At 36.6% G+C, this 19345-nt stretch overlaps 1 protein-coding gene across 4 annotated transcripts in view; it reads left to right on the top strand.

Annotated features, from left to right (window-relative positions):
• Positions 1-741: 741 nt before the first annotated feature.
• The window catches only part of LOC113420537 (uncharacterized), a 223495-nt gene continuing 204891 nt past the window's right edge, over positions 742-19345 (top strand). For all 4 annotated transcript variants that reach the window (XR_015748989.1, XM_087962032.1, XM_087962029.1 and 1 more), the window contains exon 1: positions 742-943. The gene's annotated coding sequence lies outside the window, so the exon portion shown is untranslated. The remainder of the gene's footprint in view (positions 944-19345) is intronic.

The following is a 19345-nucleotide window of genomic DNA, read 5'->3' as shown; positions in this document are numbered from 1 at the left end:
AGTCGTAGGAGATGACCAGGCTGAACCCAAGGGAGGGGTCAAACACATAATCAGTCTCGAGTCCCTTGCGCCTACATATAAACCCATATTCATTTGAATTGCCTGGATTTCTGATTTCCTGCACTTGACAGGAATTGAACGATACACCCTTTCAAATAGAAGATACTACCACAAATAAAAACTTTTATTTAGTTCTTGGTTCTCATGACCACATTTTCACTAGCTATTGCCGATACATTTTCAGTAATGTTTTTGCAGTTACAAAAAGTTATTTTTAAAAGTATAGCTGACGGTATTAATTTAGATGTTTTTATCCAGTAAATGCCTTGCCTATATATTTCTTTATTATTATGACATTATAATAATATGAATTTTCCAATTTAAGCTTCTTTATATAAATCAAGAAAGCATAAACTATAACTGCATGTAAATATTTGAAGCATATCCACAAAATACTGAAAGTCTCCTGCAGTAACTGTTCCCTGTCAACAAGAAAAAATGGGAAGCAATCACTTCTTTCAGATGTAAAGTTTCAGTGAGAGAGAAGGAAGAACAGGATATCTTTATTTGAACAGTGATGGAAAATATTTCTCTCCCACAGTATGGATTAAAATGCCTCCTTCCTGGAAGAATTTGAGATCCAGAGATCCTGAGAAGTTGATTATTCAAACCCTAAAGTATGAATAGAATGTAGGGAGAGGAAGTTGTGGTTGGTGAGTCAGCATGAGTAATTTATTTCAGTGAGCAGGAAGGCTGAGTTGTGTTTTTTTCTCTCTCTTAATCATTTTAAGAATTATATTTTTTAACAGAAGGGGAATAAATGATATTTTGCAGTACTTTTATTTGCAGTACTTTTAATAAAATGCTACCATTTAAGATCATAATTTTTATCTCCATAGATATATTTTTCAAGAACATGGAAAGAAGAAGATAACTGTCACTGGTAAGCATTATTCTTTTCTTTTTTTGCAAACTGTTTAGCATAGAGAGAATTCTAAGAATTTAGTTGCTTTGTCTAGTTATCACAAGTGCAGTTCAGTGTAATATGTTTTTATGTTTTCATGCAGTATGGTATTCTATTGTATATCAGCAATTTGATAATCTAATTTATGATTATTCCATTTTTAAACTGATCTGTTTCGTCTTAAAGATCTTACTTAAGTGTGAACAGGGTTGCAAATAAGTTTGGTGAACTGAACCCAAAACAGATGGTGCAGAATTGCTTCTCTCCTTTTTATGAAAACCTGAATTCAGAATGTAGTGTTTCTACATACATTTTAATATAAGTTGGGCATTTAGATGCCTCTGATTTTACAAGATCATTTTTTTAGTCATGTCCTATCAAAGATACAATACAACACAATCCCTTTCATTATATATAAGATAAAGATCTGTATAGGTGCACCTGTGATCCTGACATCTTATTTATAAAAAAACTCAACACTATGCTTCATTAGTAATTTATTTCAACAGGAATATTACATGAGTATGTTATACAAAACATACTAAAGAAGTACTGTACTGACTGAATAATCTCATATAGGAGCTTTACAGAACATCCAATCAGATCAAATAGATACTTCCTGGTTTGTGCAGAACAAATCTATGTATACAGTAGTTCACATAGCTAATTTTATCTTTGTCTTGAAATTCCGAGAGGTGGCTGGTTAAATAAAAACATTTACAGAACTGTATTTTTGGTTTGTATTTGACACCTTGACTTTGAGTAAGATGCTGAAACTGAAAATATTTTATGCAGTTTATGCAGAACCAGGTGTAGCACCAAGATTTGTGATCATCTTCTTTACTGTAAAGTCTAAATCTTATCTGAAATATGATTAAGTGGATATCTTTGTATAACTGGTTTTGCAATTAATTGTCTAAATGTGTGTGTCTGCAGAGATTCTCAGACATCTAGGTCATGGTTGTCCCAAAGGTGCTTTTTTCAAAAGGCAACTGTACTTTGTTTTTCCTTGAAGATGTTTCTCTTCTCATCTAAGAAACCAAGAAGAGTCAGAACTGAAAAAGTTTATTGAATGAGAAATAAAATATCTTTGAGGAAAAACAAAGTACAATTGCCTTTTGAAAAAGGACTTTTGGGTCTAAATATTTGTGTTTCACCTAATCATCTTTGTTCATCAAAGAAGTTTGGGATATAGGCGGGGTGGGATTCAACCGGTGTTGCTACCAGTTCGGTGACTACACTTCATGCACATGCGTGCCTGATGCGCGCTATGCGCATGTGTAAAAAAAACATCAGCTGTGCCTGCCAGGCAGCTGAAAAACGCAGCGCATGGTTGCGCAGCATTTGAAAAACCTCTTTTTTCCTGCTTTTTTCAATCTCAGCTGTGCCACGCAAAGCAGCTGAGGTTGAAAAAGCAGGAAATAAAGGACAGGTAAGAGCCCGGGTGGGCGGCTGGGCCAAACAGCAGCAAACACAGAACCAATTCGGTGTCTGCTGCTCTTCAGAGCTACCGGTTCTATAGAACCGGGCAGAACCGGTAACATCCCACCCCTGGATATAGGATGGAGACCTGTTTCCAGCATTTCATTCCTGTACATCATTTAGCAGATGCTTTAGCCTGAAGAGTTCTTAACTGGGTTCTCGCTTCACTAATGTATAGCATTACAAATTTCAGTTCCTCAAAGAAGACTTGGTATTATATAGTACCCCTCTTCAACATCTTCTGGATGTATGAAACTGGCTTTGCAAATGCAGCTGATTAAGTCTGTGGTTACAGAACTACACATTTTGCCACTTTACATTCTTGTTCTGGACAACATTTTTTGGGATTCTGTATTACAAGATAATTTCCTCCAGGAATATCACTAAAACAGAGGAAAAGCTCCATGCATCCTGAAAAGTTTGTGCTTATTGTTTTTATACATGAAAGCTAACTATCATGTATCAAATAACTCTGGAGGAAAAGTATGTTATATGAAGATCTTCTTTGAGAAGCAGTGGGCCTGAATTACAGACCCTGTATCCACATCCTTGCTGATTCACTGTTATCAACAGTTAAGGGCTCGAGTGCCTTTGAATACACAGTCACTTTAGGATTTGTAATTGGTGTTGGTTACAAATTGGCAAACACTTCCACATAAGATCTGCTCCTAATTTTCTCCAAAACCATTCTTTCTTGTTAGTCTGGTTTAGGAGGGGAACAATGTTTTTTTTTTTAACTGTTGTTCTTCACAGTCAGAAACTTTTATTGATATCATCCAGAGATCCCTAACTTGCTTCTACTTTCAGAACATAAAGAATAACAGAGTTGGAAGAGACCCTGGAGGTCTTCTAGTCCAACCCCCTGCTCAGGCAAGAAACCCTATTACATTTCAGACAAATAGTTGTCCAATCATTAAAAAATTTCCAGTATTGGAGCATTCACAGCCTCTAGAGGCAAGTCGTTCTTCTGATTAATTGTTCTAACTGTCAAGAAATTTCTCCTCCACTACCCTGGGAGATAGGGCAGTGTGCTTTGTATGTATTTCCAACATACTTCCTTTTGATTTCTAAGTGGAATCAGCCTAAATGCTGATGGAAATACATTGGCTATCTAGAATTGTTAGCTCACAAGGAAAAGTGTGTTCACATTTCCTCTCTCTTCTGTGGTGCCACTGCTTATTTCTAACCTGGATCATAATAGCTGTGCAAAAAGCCAGGCTATCATGGTTGTGCTTTGCAGGGGCTCAGTTGATAAGCAGAGGAGTAGCTGACTTGCAAACCAATAATCCAGACATGGTTGTAGTTTAACTGCAAAAATAGGAAGGGTGTAGAAGCTACAGTGGCAAAATAGATGAGATGAAAGTTGCCAGTTATCAAATGATTACACATCATTTTGATTTTCTGAGTGTGTGAGTGTGTGGGGGTTAGTGGTATTTTTTGTTGTTTGATTCTTTGTTAATACAGGTGTGCTTTTTAACTCATGTGGTCGTAGATTATAGTAAATGAAACTAGATTTACAAGATTTTTGTATGTCAGGTGGGAGGAGGATGTCATGTGCCTATCTGTAAATTCCTGATGACCTAATAAAATGTATTGCTGTTGCCTACACATCCTCATTCTAGTATGTTGCCTTTCAGGCTAAAATGAGTAAGTAGAACATGTTATTTAAAATCACCTTATTGCTGATAGGAATGAAAGATAATATGTCTTCCTACTCTTCTCCCCCCAGTTTGGTTTTTTTTAAACAGTGCAATATAAATATTACAGTTGTTCTGCATATAATATAAAGTTATACTGCAGTCCTTCAAACAAAAGGCCACAAAACTTTAAATGGATTGATTCATATCAAAGAATTATACATTGGGTACTTTAAATTATGATTTGTATTTGTAAGAAATTATTAGGGAGATTTAAATAAACCATGTCAATTTGAATTAAAAAATGGACCCTTTAGAACCATCATTAAAAAAGCACAACAAAAAATGTTTTTCCTGTGTCAGCTCAGGAAGTTCAGACTGCCTAGGAATTGTTAATACAATTTTATAGAGGAATTACTGAGTCTGTGATTTGCACTACTATAGCTGTCTGGTTTGGTACAGCAACCAAAGAGGACAGGTACAGATTCCAACAGACATTTAAGACTGCAGAAAGAACAACTGCCTTCCCTAGAAGATCTGTATATTGAATTGAATTGCAGGTCAAAGAAGGGCTGAGCAGATATCTACAGTACAGACCTCTCATGTCCTGGACACAAGCTGTTTCAACTCTTTCCCTTGGGACGGTGCTATAGGGCATTATATACCAAAACAACTAGACACAAGGACACAAGTTTTTCCCCTCGTGCCATCACACAGTGCTGCCTAATGTACATGTATGCTTATCCATGTAGTGTGGCTGTAGTATTATTTATCTTTCTTATCATCTTGTTTATTCCCCCTTTTATTGGTAATATTATTATCTCTTTTATTCATTAAACATGAAACTCAGTCAACTGAACATTTAAAAATGTATCACAAATATTATTGACTGGCTCTGATGGTTGATACAGGTTGCTGCCAGCATCCTAAGTATCAACCAAGTATCTTCTTAAAATGTATGATGAGGATGATGAGGATGAGGATTGCTTTGCATGTACACTGAGAGCTTCCCTACCAGAGACAAATTCCTTGTGCGTCTAATCACACTTGGCCAAGAAAAGTATTTAAAAGAATTGAAAGTATTCAATTCAATCCAATCATCCCACCCTCAGTTCCTTTTTCTGTTACTACCTGGGGTTTAGCCATGTACATGTTAGTGGACCATTTCTTTAAATCTTGCCAGCTTCTCACAAACAACTGAAGAAAAAAGTTCTTAATTAATTAGATTGGCAAATTTCCCCTGTTTGATAACATCCAAATATAAAACTTTAAGGATTTGCTTTATCTGGGCAATTGACTGAATAAAACACATACACCTAAGTATTTAAGAGAATAGTTTCTTTCATCTCTCTTGTCCTTTAATGTATCATAGCCCAGTGCACTTTGAGTAGTCATGTATATCTTTAGGAAGTTATTTTATATAACCCTCTGATTGGCTAACGTGTTAGGATTTTTTAGCAGTACAGTACCATCTACAATTTTATCAATGACACTGACTATAGAACTTTACCTAGTTCACTAGACCTTAAAGTGAAAATGACTGTTAGAGCTGAGTGAAATGGAAATATTTCAGTGAGAATGGACTTTACACTTTGAAATTGAAAAATGAGTAGTCAGAAGAGCACTCTGGGTTGATGCCACAAGATTCAAATACATGATATGACTAATATTTTCATAACACATTGTCACTAACAAGTTTTTCTTTTGTGGGCCTATCATTAAACATTGATCCCAAAAAGACATAGTCTAAATGGATAACTTATTGTTTACCTTTGTAGCATTAAATACATCATTGCTATATTTTATTCTATCAAAAGGAATTATATTCTACCCCCACAAATTTGCCCATCCAAGAAATCTCAATATTTTTTTTGCAATCTTTCCAGGCCCACAAAGATCAAACAGGGTTTTGTAATATAGTCTTGCTTTGAGTTGCCAAGGTCAGATGAAACTAAGGGGGAGAAGACAAGTTATGAATCTATGCAGAGGTATGCTTTGTATATGTGCCAGGGATCAGTGATTTTGCTGTGATCTTTTTTAGAATAAAACTCTGGTTTATATTTTCCTTCCCCAAACTAAGATTTGTTGTAGTAGAGATGCTCTGCTGAATATTCATGAACCTCATTGACTGTTAGGATCCTTTGACAGTAAATTAATGACATTTTACCATACAATAGATGATAGATCTACTTTCCTTGATATAAGCAGCAATATTTTGGAAACCTGCCTATTTATAAGCAGCAATATTTGGGAGACCCATGAACATAAACAAGAAGATCTTATGTTTATAACATTCCTCAGCCTATATTTATTGAAATCCAGAACAATTTTTGGAATAGGCAGATGAATGAATTCCCCCTGGTTTAGGTGACAAGTTGAACAGAGTCCCAGTGAATAAGTTAAATAAGTTTTTAGTTCTGTTTGCTATTTGTAATGTGTTATTCTATATTGTGTTACTTTGAACTATGTTGATAAAAATGCTTACCTACTTCATACAGCTGAAGCCTCTGACAACTCTTGTGTTTATTTTCTACCAATACAACTCAGTATGCACAAATGGGAAAATTAAAATGATAGCAGGGACAGATTTCTTTTTATGGAGCTAATGTGCCAATTATTGATGCTTCTGACTCATTAGAAGATTTTTCCAGTTGCCAGGTATCCGAAGAGGCAGTTTTAGGAAATCCCCAGGCAAAGAGGTGGGATCAAATGGGGAGTTAGCCTTGTATCATTGCATAGTGGCAAGGGACCTAAAACTGACCCCACCCCCTTCCAAGTTCCATGGCACTTTATCTGTTAGTAAGGTAAGGTGAGCAGTCTGGGGAAATTCTTGTACTATAGGTAGAACATAGTAAAGTAGTCAACTTGAATCTTTAACATGCGGATCTGGTTGCTTGAGTCTGGTTAAAGTAAAGGCAACAGAAGCTTCTAGCATGTTGCTGGCTCTGTGCAGCTGGGATTATTTCTGCTATCGTGGAATTTCTCTGCAGCGCAGTCTTATATATACATATGAAGACATGAATTAAATCAGCATTACATGGAATTGTGTAATGTCCTTTTGTTAGTGTTAGGTTGATTTAAAAAAAAAATATGGGGACACCTGTAAGCAATGAATCATGCTGTGGGTTGATGCCAGTCTTTTGTGACTAGATATGTGAAGTCCTCATTACTTAACAGACACGCGTGAATCCACATTTTAATACTGCCAAGAAGTGTGAAAACAAAACACACGCCACTTGTAGTTCTGTTGTGAAGTGTAAATCCAAAGGGCCCATGTCCCCTGCTATATAAAAGAAATTCTAGAATCAAAACTTGGCATGAAGTAAAACTTGAGCTTGAATTGGAATTTATTGCCGTTTTACATCAGATACTTTCATTGGAAAAAGCAGATTTCAGGCTTTTTAAAATTTCTCAGCTTACATGATTGTTTTACTGACAGCTTCTGTGGGTTTATGTCTATTTTGTTCCTATTCACAAGCTCTAAGAAAATATATACTATTTAGGATTCCATGGGGAGGATGTTCTTAGATTTCACAATCCCTGATATTTATGCTGAGATCATGCAACACTGACTCTTTCCAGAGGGAGTTTTTTTTTTTCTATTACTGTCAGATTGCCCAGGAGATATGAAAGCTGGATGAGGTACAACTGTTAATAACTAAAAAGACTTAACAAAAACAAAAAGAAGTTTTGGGTTATTTATGTGCTTAATTTTTTCGCCTGCACATTAATATGTTCTGGTTGTCAAATGATAATTCTCATTGAAATTGTACAGAAGAAAAAATTGGTATATATTTTGGCACCTCAATTTTGTTCCTGGCACTCAAACTTGCACAGTGGCAGAACAATAGTGTAAACATTTTGCCTGACACAAAGGAATATGATTAAATATACAACATTAACATTGCTATATATATTTATTATTATTTGTTCCATCTGACCTGGCGATATGGCTTCCTGGAGGGAGACATCAGGTTACCTACATTTAAAATACGTGCTATTGTGCTATGCTCTATGTATCTATGAAGGAGAATGTTATTTTAATATTAACGCTCTAGAATCAATCAATTTAGTGGAAATTGATCTATATGTGACAGTTAGATTATTATATGTTTGTGAATTTAAAGGAAGAACATGCTAAAGTGAATAGGTTTGAATTGTAGAATGTTCTTTGTTGCTTTGGAGTTGATGGTGGATTGTTGAACGTAGCAAGAATATTATACAATAGAAGTAAATCATAAATTTACTACAAATGGAATGTTTAGCAAATGGTTCAATACAAAGCAAGATGGTATGCAAAATTTAAACAAACTTTGGTGTAAGAGAGATCTCTTTGTTAGGGATGTGAAAACAGAAGCCATGTTGTTACTGAGAACCTAAATGATTTGTAGCAAACATTAAACTTTATTTTATAAAAACAATTTATACGGCTGCTCATCTTGCAAGCAGTGACTGTAGATGGCTAACATACTTAAAAGCGCAGTTAAAAACAACCAATCATAATTTTCAGGTAGTCTTTCCTTAATGACTACAACTGGAACCAGCAGTTCTGTTACTAAGTGATGTGGTTGTTAAGTGAGACATCACATGACCACAACTTACTGATTTTATTGATGGTGTCTCCATTGACTCTGCTTGTCAGAAGCTGTGTGCAAATTGCAATCACATGATCACGGGACCCTGGAAGGATCAAAACTGAAAGGATTGGATGTCAAGTTACTTTTTCAGTACTGTTATAACTTCACACAGTCTCTAAATAGTGCAGTTGTTAAACAATGACTCTCTGTGTATATATAATTGTGTTGAAAAAACAATTGTCACATCTGTAGTAACCATCTCATGGATTCTGTGAAACTTTTCACCCTCACATTTTATGAAATAACCAGTTTTTTAAAGGCTTTTTTAAAAAAGCTAGTAGAATTAGGGCTAGTCAGATCTTCAGAGAGAAGGCTATGGTATTTCAGAGGGTAAGCACTACAGCTTCTCCTCTATATTACAGATGGGTGAACAGAGATATTTAAAGTTGTGTAAATACTGGTAGAAAAATAGTGAGCAATGTGTGATTGAAAAGAAGATAATATGGCTGTGGAGAATGTGCATCTGCACATTTTGCTAAATAGATGTGAGAAATAAAAAGTTGGATGCAGTGGGAATGAGTTATATAAGTGTATGAATAGAAATATGAAGAAATAAGGTAACAGATGAATGGGTGGTGAATGAATGTGGACAGGATACAACAGTGAGAGGCCATATGAAAGAGTTACCGTATGTTGGAATGGGTTTGTTTTTTTCAGTAGAGAGAATGTATGAGGCTTGAATTGCAAAACAAATACATTTAAGTGAATGGGTCCAAAGAAGGGGAAAACCAAGAAAGTTGTGGTTAGGTTGAATACATTGAGATTCTCAGAAAGGGAGAGGTAAAAGTTTAAAGAATAAAAGATAGCGTACCAAGCCTGGAATGCATGTGGTAGAAAAAAGGGTAGCTTTCAAGAATAAAATATGTAGAGTATAGAATAATGAAGACTTCGTAATTATATAAATTTACACACAAAAATATGCAAAAGTGTAGCAAATAGTATTTGTGTAAATTAAAATATTTCTTTTTCTTATGCACATAATTTCTTGTTATATCTTCTATGCATAATGTTTTTTTGTCTAAAAGGAAATGCATGATTGGTATTTCTTTCTCTCTCTCCTCTCTTGTGCCCCCGCTCCCCCTGCTATTTTATTAGTGTCTGCATTTTGCTGCCCATATCTGGTAGCCCTACCAAAAGGAGAATGAATCATTGATAAAACTTTATTCCAGTATACATTGGTTGAACATGCTCAGTGTAAACAAGTCCTAGGACTATATTTGCTCCTATTACCACAATGTTGGTTGTGGTCTGGGTTCAGAGATATATTGAAAGTGATCATCAGGAGATCTTTTATTTATTATTTATTCAATTCATATAGCCAGTCACCTTACTTATGTGACATTATAGATTATTCTGACAGGGGTGTCAAACTGGCGTCCTGCGCGAGGATGTGTCGCGCAGGCCACACCCACCTCAGCTCCGCAAAGGAGAAAAATGTTGCAAAATGTCATGTGATGGCAATGTGACGCTGCAGGTTTGACACCTATGTTCTAACACAATCTGACATGGTAGTATTTTCAGAAGAATTACTTAGGGTTAGAATTAGGATTCTATACTGTGTGCCAATTTAAACCATTGTTCTGCTGAACTCAACTTCGCCTACAGTGGTTGATAATGATTTCTGGATTTCATATGGGAGTTTCTGAGCCCTACTTCAATATGTCAAGATTAAACTTTGAACTTTACCTTTCCTCTGAAAGGTAAGCTTTAATTTTGAGCTACAAACCTTGCATGTATTTTGACGGTAAGCAAAATGAAGTTTGGACAGATAAAGTTTTATTTATTCAATTCGTTTATTAAACTTCTATGCTGTCCATTTCGCCAAGGCAACTCTAGGCAGTTTACAGTTATTCAATAAAATACCATATAAAACATTAAACCAATAAAACCCATAAATTAACCAAGATGGAGAGGAAGGGAGTGAAGTGCCTACAGGGAGAAGGTGGGGTTCTGTTTAATCCATTAACCATCTTCAAGATGCCACTCCCCACCACCACCATGCCAGCTGATAGAGCCAAACTGCAAGAAACTCAATAAAATTTTGCTTTTATAGGGGAAGACAATTTTGACTGCAGTAGGTTTGTAAAAATATTTTTGCTTCCTGGTAAGTTACTTCATTTGGCAAGAAAAATAACTAGCTCTTACAGGTAACAATTTTGTAATGAGTTAATCTTCCCTGCTCTGCAGCTAGAAAAATCTGCTCAAAACATTGTATTTAGTACCACAAATGAGATTTTTCTGTATCAGATATAACGCAATAAAATATCCTGTATTTTTTATGCAATGTATTTTGTTTCTTCCGTAAATAAAGGCATGGAGTGAGTTGTCAACTTGTAGGAAAAAAGAGAAAAATGGTTTGTGGCACACATTTTGAATAGAAACTTGATCTGCTTAGTTTAGAAACTGGAACCGTGAATATATGGATATACACATTTAGCCAGCTGTCGCTACATCAGCCTACTGCTATAAGCTACAACTGCAGAAGCCAGTAAAAAACTAGCTACATCATTTGAAGGGAAGCTAAACCACAATGTTTTAAATAAAATTCTAATTTAGAAAAAGGTTAAAGATATGAAAAAAAAACCTCTTTGAACAAACACGAGGCAGACAAAAAATCCCTAAATACAAATAAATAAATTGCATAGAAAAGAAAACATGAACCGATAATAACTGTACAGTACAATAACCAACTAACACCCCCCTCAAAAATCTTACTGTGCTATCTTATCATGGAAGGAGATGGAGTTCCTGGAAGGAATGAGTTAAAAAAAACACCATGGGAAATGTATGTCAAAAGTAGATATTCTCAGCAGGGTCATTGATGGTATATAGTTCATCCCAGCTGTCCAGCAGCAGCAGCAATAATATAAGAGGATGCTGAAGGCATCATAGTCAAGGGACTGATTATTTTATTGAGATTGGTGAGTAGGAATTTAAGTCCCTAGAAGCTAAGAATAAAGTGCATTTAGTTAATTCAGTAGTGCTTTTTTTTACCATTTAAGTCAGGACAATAGGAATTAAATATATACAGCTATAGATTAACAGAGAATATTTCACTGTATCAGTAAATGCTTCTGAATATCCATAGCAAAATAAGTAGATTGTGGCCCTCACCCCTAATATGTAGGCTCTCCCAAGAAGGGGAGAGAGAAAGAAACCAGCAACAGCGCTGTGCGGAAAAACTTTGCTTACTTAGGGGTTTTTCTCTTACTCCTCTGGTACAATATTTGTAGTCCATCATACTATCTTGGTTAGTGCAACCTTACTTGTAAATAGAGCTTGATCCAATTTTGAAGAGACTGGTGGCACATTTTTAGGCTCTTTTCCTTAAGATTCAAGAACTCGAAGCAGAAATAATATTGTTTTAAGATTATCTAATTCTTAAGTTTTAATGATACAAAACTATACAAATTAAGTAAATTTATATGATATTCCTAAAACTGAGAATGCATAACACTTTTCTCTCCTTTTTTCTCTCAAAAAGTTTTTTATTTTAAACAACAAACATAAACAAACATAAACATAAAACAACAAATAAAACCTTTCAATTATACCTTGTTTCGATTGGTACATATTTCTTGTGCACAATATCTATAGTCTTTTCCTCTTAGATTTACATTCATATTGCATTGATTAACTTTCCATGTCATATTATATTATTACTACGTCATCATTAGACTTTAATTTCAAATCCACATTATCCTTTAGAGCAAATCTCAGTTCTTACTAATTTTTATTCATGTTATAATTCAATCCGAAATAATCAATTGTGACATATCATTGCTATTGTATTATACTTCAGTTTCCTACTTTTCTATCTAACCATTGGTAAAATAAATCCCATATCTTATAATACTCTTTTTCTTCTTACTCTCTAATTGCTAATGTTAATTTACTAATTTCTGCACATTCCATTATTTTCTTAATCACTTCCTCTTCCATTGGAATTTTCTCATTTTTCCAATTTCGAGCAAATACAATTCTAGCTGCAGTTAAAATATTAATAATCAAGTATGTCAATTCCTTCAGGTAAAATTCCCAATAAAAATGTCTCTGGTTTTAAATCTATATGCTGTTTTGTCATTTTTTCCAGCCATGTGTGTATTTTAGTCCAATATCTTTTAGTTTCCGCACATGTCCACCATATACGGTAATATGATCCAGGTATCTGATGACATTTCCAACACTTTGCCGATTTGTCCTTGAACATCTTTGCTATTCTTGCTGGGGGTAGATGCCACCTGTAAAACATTTTATACAAATTCTCTTTATATGCTGTTGACATTGTTAATTTATAGTTTCTAGTCCATAATTTCTGCCATTTTTCTAGATCTATCCTATATCCAAAATTTTCCCCCAAGCAATCATCGTTTCTTTAACTTGTTCTTTTTCTAATTTCACTCCTAGTAAATAACCATATAATTTTTTTGATCATCTGCTCCTCAGTACCTATTAAGATTTTATCTAATTCAGTAACCTCTTTGTAAAACCCTTCTGTCTTACTATCTTTATCATATCTAGAATGTATTTGCACATATGAATACCAATTCATCTTTATCCCTTGTTCATCTAATTCTTGCTTTGTTTTAGTTCACCCTTTTCATTAAAATTTCACTATATGTAACTATGTGAACCCATTTTGAAAACAATTGGATACACAAATGCCTCTATTGTTGATACCAGACTGGTATTTTCATATAATGTTGTTTCCTTATTTTCTCCCATGTTGACAATAAAGCATCTCAAATACAATGTCTCCTAAAATACCCATGTACCTTGCTTTCCTTATACCATAAAAATGCATGCCACCCCAATTGTAAATCATGACCTTCCAGTGTAACAATTTAGTATTTCTCAAAACGATCCATTCTTTCACCCACATCAATGTAACTGCCTGGTAGTATAATTCCCAATTGGGTAGTCCAAAATCTCCTCTCATTCTAGCATCCTGTAACAATTTTAATTTAATTCTTGTCTTCTTTCCCTGCCATATATATTTCAATATTATTTTGTTTAAGTCCTCAAAATATACTTTCCCTAGTTTAATTGGAATCGTCTGAAACAAATATAATATCCTTGGTAGTATATTCATTTTGATTGTTCTCCCTATTAGAGATAATTGTAGATTTTCCCATTTTTCCAGATCTGCTGCAATCTGTTGTTTTAATTTATAATAATTATCTTCCTTTAGTGTTCCACATCTTGCTGTCAGCTGTATTCCCAAGTATTTCACTTTGTTTGTGATCTGGATATTCAATCTGTCTGTCAATTCTTTCCTTTGTTTTTCCGTCATATTCTTAACTAAAATCTTAGTTTTATCTTTATTTATTTTTAATCCTGCCGCCTGTCCATATTCTTCAAAACATTTTTCTCTCCTGAGTAACCTTAGTCTGTGGATATATAAACTTTAAAGTTAATCAGCAGCTAAATTTGGCATTCTCCAAGCAACTAGTCCATCTGTAGCTTCCACATAAAAACAAAATAAGGCCCTACTCTTGCAATAAAAATCAGTTGACCATTGCATCCATCTGTGGAAACCATCAAAGCTTTTGGCAGTTTAAAATTATCAAAATTCACCTAGAGAAAAGACGGTAAGGAAGAGTTAGATACTGGGTGATCAGATAGATTAGTTTGGCTGCCCCTAGAATTGCTACAACTTTAAAACAACTAAAAATAGGTTCTGAGTAATCGGCTAGCCCTGAGCTAAGCAGTTATAGAACAGAGTCATGGCTGCTCATCTCAACAAGTGACTCTGGGTGACACACAATCTTAGAACCATGGACGATCCATCCTTGCTATATACAATTTATCTCAGATTCAGAATCCAAGAAATTGAATCTTTTGTGAAGCATTTTAATCTAGTTTTAACCCTCTTTTTATTGTGTCTTAATTTTATGCATTTATAATAGTTGTAGTATGCTTTGGAAAGCTTAAACTAAATAATAATAAATATAGTTCCCAGTTTGACCTATCAGATATAGCTAAAGAGACTGGTACTTCAAGTATATGTGCTGAGTCCATAGTTTATATCATGTAGTAGTTAATGTCATCCTTGTCTCAGTCCTTAGCTATTGGTACTTACCAGTAACACACATTTAGAAAATGTAAGAAAAATCTATCTGAGCCTTTCATCTATTTTTTTTTTAAATCGATTTGATCCTTTCATTTTCTCAGGGTTTTTTTGGGCTTTGTAAAAACAGTTCCTGCCCAAAGTCTGTAGGGGGTGTTATTAATAAAGGAATTATGTTAGACAAACATACTGTAACCTGACTCATATCTGCATCTAAAGTGTTTTGTAATTATGTTTAGCATATGCATTCCTGCACTGCATGTCTAAGAACAGTTTATATCTAGATTATTAATTTTAAATGTTACAAAGGCTTAAGAATCAAGGTATTATGCTTGCATTAATAGCAAACAAAATGGGAAATTTGGCCCATTAAGAATACACAAAATTATAAGTATATGGTATGAAACTTGGTCTTGACAGATGTCAGTATGCTGATCACCTTCCAAAGCTGTGCAATCACCGGACATTATTTTTCAAAAAGAAACAAGTTTCAGTGTTATTAGTTCCATTAGTACCATGTTGAGATTTTTTTTTCCTGGGGAGGGGGCTAAATTCCATTGGAAATTTCGAAATAATTATTAGCAGCATATTATAATTTATTGACTGGCTTGTCCTCACACCTTACTTTGCAGTTTTGGTTGCTGTGGACCTTGACTAGATTTTTCTCGACAAGGGAAAGCATAAAGTAACTCTGCGTTATTGGTCTCAGGATGATTTGAAGTATACTTGCTAAGACTTTATGCTCCCCTTGGCAACCCCCAGCCAACAAATCCAGGTTGCCTTGTTACCAGGGCAGTGGGGAAGTGCAGGACTGCAGGCCAGACTGGAAAGCCAGGGGGAAAAACATCCTGGAAGGAGGCAATATCCAACCGCTTCCATATCATGTCAAAACATGGCTTGAGCTTGACTCAAAGGAGTTCTTTTTACTTTTTAAAAGTGAAAGCAGCTGTGTTGACCCTGAGTAATGAAATCTAAAATCCATATGACGGCAGCACTTTTATGACACTAACTGAAGGTCTGGAGAACAGCACTGTATGCAGTATTTTAAGTTTTCAAGAACTTTTTTAAAGGAAAAAAATCCCACCTCCTCAAAGAATGAGAGGTAGAAATATAAAAATTTAAACAAATAAAAATAAGTAAACAAGAATAGAGAAAGGGTGACCCATACTTAAGCTGTTTCTGCATTAGATTGCCATTTTAGAGCTCAGATGCACATTCTGTTTGCCTGGCATAAAGATGCCCCAGGAACTATTTCTTGAGGACATAAACTCATGACCATTGTTCTTGACTTATTTCCAAGATGCCACCATGAAGGCATCTTCCACTTGTCTTTTATTACAATGCTTCGAAAGTACTGTTTTTCAATTGTGCTGACAACAGTCAGATCAGTCAGTCAAATAGTTCCAAATTAAAGGCTGTCCAATTTCTACTTAGGCTACTGATGATGTATCCCCTCAGGGCCTGGCCTCCAACTTGCAGGGCCATTTGCCTTTTGGCAGCCAAGAAGTCAGAGCTTTCCCCTGTGTGTCAAAAGACTTCTTAAAGAGAAATATCTCTCTAGCTTTGGCACAGCAATAGCCAAAGGGGCATGGAGGTGGGAAGCATTTTGACTCCTATTCTTTAATTAACTCCTGGGCAAGGTGATGAAAGGATTTCATCATCCCAGTGCAGGCTAAGCCCTATAGACCTAAACCACAGGAAAATGGGGGATGAGTAGGAGCACATAACCTCACCATGAAATTCCCAGAAGAAGCTGTAGTCAGCAGCCCTAGGTTGAAGCCTCAGGGTCCTGGCATAAGTAGTAGATAAGATTCCATTGCATTTTCCATCCCTTCCCCCAAAGAGAAATGGGGAGAAGTTGATCAGTTTCATGCTGGGAGGAGCAAAGTTAAAAAACCTGCTTCTCTCTCTCTCTCTTGTCCCTTGCTATAGGATCAGAGAACTGATAAGAGGAGGAGGGGTGAACTTATCTCTTGTCTTCCCCAACCTCCCTTGCTATAAAATGGAGAGAGAAACATCAGAGAAGAGCCCCATGGAGGGATTACAAAAGGCGGCCTTCTCTGCCCTCCCTCTCTCTTCCCCACATTAGTTTTGCCAAGTCATTTGTAAAGATTACTCAGCACTTCCTTAAATCAGCAGTTTTTTGTTAGCTCCCACGCCTGGATACCAGACTTTAAGTCTACTGTGTGGAAGAGCCCTTAGCCCAGGGCTTCCCAAACCTGGGTAAATACAAAAATAAAATAAAAAAGAATGGGTAAAGTGAGGAGGGGGGAAGTTGGTCTAGCTAGCCCATTGCTTAGTCACAGCAGAACATTTAAATAAAGGCTTTCTGATATGGTTTTGGATAATGAAAAAGGTTTGGGAAGCACTGTCTTAGGTAGACCTGGAGATTAAATGTATAACAACATGCTAATTAAGTCTTTTCTGTTACCAAAACTATAAGAGAAAACAGCAACAAAATATATTTTTGTGAATAATTTTCTGGGGGGGGGGTAAATCCAGGTGAAAATGAAACCCATTCACATTTTTAAGGAAATACATAGAACCTGTGATAAAAAACAGAAGAAATATTAAGTAGGAATTTTTTAAGATCTTAAACAAGGTGAAAAGAATCAGTGGAAAATAAATTAGATAAGATTTAGGAAGACATGTGCATTATAAGTGTACTTTCTTGAGGATAAGTCCATCTAACTCAGTGTTTCTCAACCTCAACAAATTTAAGGTGTGTGGACTTCAGAATTCCCCAGCCAGCAAACTATGTCCCAAATTCTGCTTCATCAGATTGTGGGGTTTCCAGAAAGAATGGAAGCATTTTTACACCCTAGAGCAGGGGTCCCCAACCACCGGGCCGCGGACCGGTACCGGGCCGTGGAGCACTCTTTACCGGGCCGCAAAGAAATTTTTTTAAAAAATGGCGGCTTTCTTCGCCTTCGGTGAATGCTGCTGGGATCGGGATCAAGGACACAAATGAAAGAAGGGGAGGGAGGAAGCAACCGAAGCCTGTCCTGCTCTCTGGCTCAGCTCTCTCAGTCGCTTTCTGCTCCTCCACCAGCCCAGGAAGAAACTGCTTCAAAGAAGCCGGGGGTGTGGCTTTCCTGTCGCCGCAGCTTCCCGGAGCGCCCGTTTCACCCCCACCCCACCCGCCCGCCGCCGCGGTTCAATCCACAGTGCTCCGTTCTGCCTGCCTGCCTGTCTGGTTGTTTGGGAGCAGCTTCGGCTGAGAATAATAACTATTCGCCTTTTTATCAGCCGAAGCTGCTCCAAACGAAGAAGGCAGGCAGGCAGGCAGGTAGAACGGAGCACTGTGGATTGAACCGCGAGCGGGCGGGCGGGCGGGTGGGTGAAACGGGCGCTTGGGAAGCTGTGGCGACAGGAAAAGCCACCCCACCCCCCACCCCGGCTTCTTTGAAGCAGTTTCTTCCTGGGCTGCTGTAGGAGCGATAGAGTGACTGAGAGAGGAACGAGGCAGACACCTGAGGGAGGGAGGGAGGGAGACACCTGAGGGATGGGGCTGAGGGAGGCAGGGCCGAGGCGCTCCCTGAACTTGGTGGTTTGCTGGCAGACGTTTTATTACCCGACTAGGTAACAACATCAGATGTTACCTAGTCAGGTAATGAAACGTCTGCAAGCAAACTACCAAACTCGGATTCTCTCTCTCTCTCTCCCCCGGTCCTTGAAAAATGTTTCTGCTTGAAACCGGTCCCTGGTACAAAAAGGTTGGGGACCACTGCCCTAGAGAGTGGATGTCTGAGTTCATTTATTACATTAAGCCAAAGCTTATTTAATTATTGTTCATTAAATATAATAATCTGAGTTCACATATCACTAGAAGCCAAGCATTATAGTTTACAGATTATAATGGCTGGTCCCATATAACATTTAATATTTTTTTGATATATGTCAAAGTCCTTGGACACTGTGATTTCCGAAGATGTCTTAATTTAAAATTTCATTTATGTTTAACTACCTATATATCTGTTGGAAGAATTATCCTTCTGGGTTCAGTTCCAAGTGGGGAAAAGACACTGGAAACATGGAGGCTGTTTGGAAAGTTTAATGGTGGACAGGACCACATGGCCTGGAGCTCCAGAGTGAAAAGGAAGGATGATCACATGCTTCAAGGTGAAGGAAGAGATCAAGAAGAGCTAATATGCTGAGAGTGCCTGGGTTTTATAACCTTTGTTGGGATTTGAATTGAAGCTTGTATTCTGATTGATTGTCAAACTCCCATGGGGCCATGCAGGGGCAACTCTGGAGACTGTCCTGAGTTCCAGGCTTGATTGAGCCTTGCTGGATGATGATACACTGAAAAGGGCTTTTAGCCATTGCTATAGCTTTACCTGGAAATCTTTGTTATGTAAAGTATTCTGGCCCAGGCCTTAATGGCCCACCCATTAACAAAGATGGGGTGAGCTTCTGCTTCTGAGGTGTTCCTGCTCTTGAGTTTCTACTCTTTTTAGGGGAAATATTCTGCCTTTTTAATATTTCAATTTTCTAGGAGAGGGTTGGGTGGTAACTTCCTACATATCTTATAGTCAAAAGTATTGTGTATGTA

Source organism: Notechis scutatus, chromosome 1 (assembly GCF_049901735.1).
Source record: "Notechis scutatus isolate UNSWTSFEM ecotype Mainland chromosome 1, rNotScu1.2, whole genome shotgun sequence".
Lineage (NCBI taxonomy): Eukaryota > Metazoa > Chordata > Lepidosauria > Squamata > Elapidae > Notechis > Notechis scutatus.
Note: the sequence above shows the minus strand (reverse complement) of the source record. Positions and strands in the feature narration are given on the sequence as shown.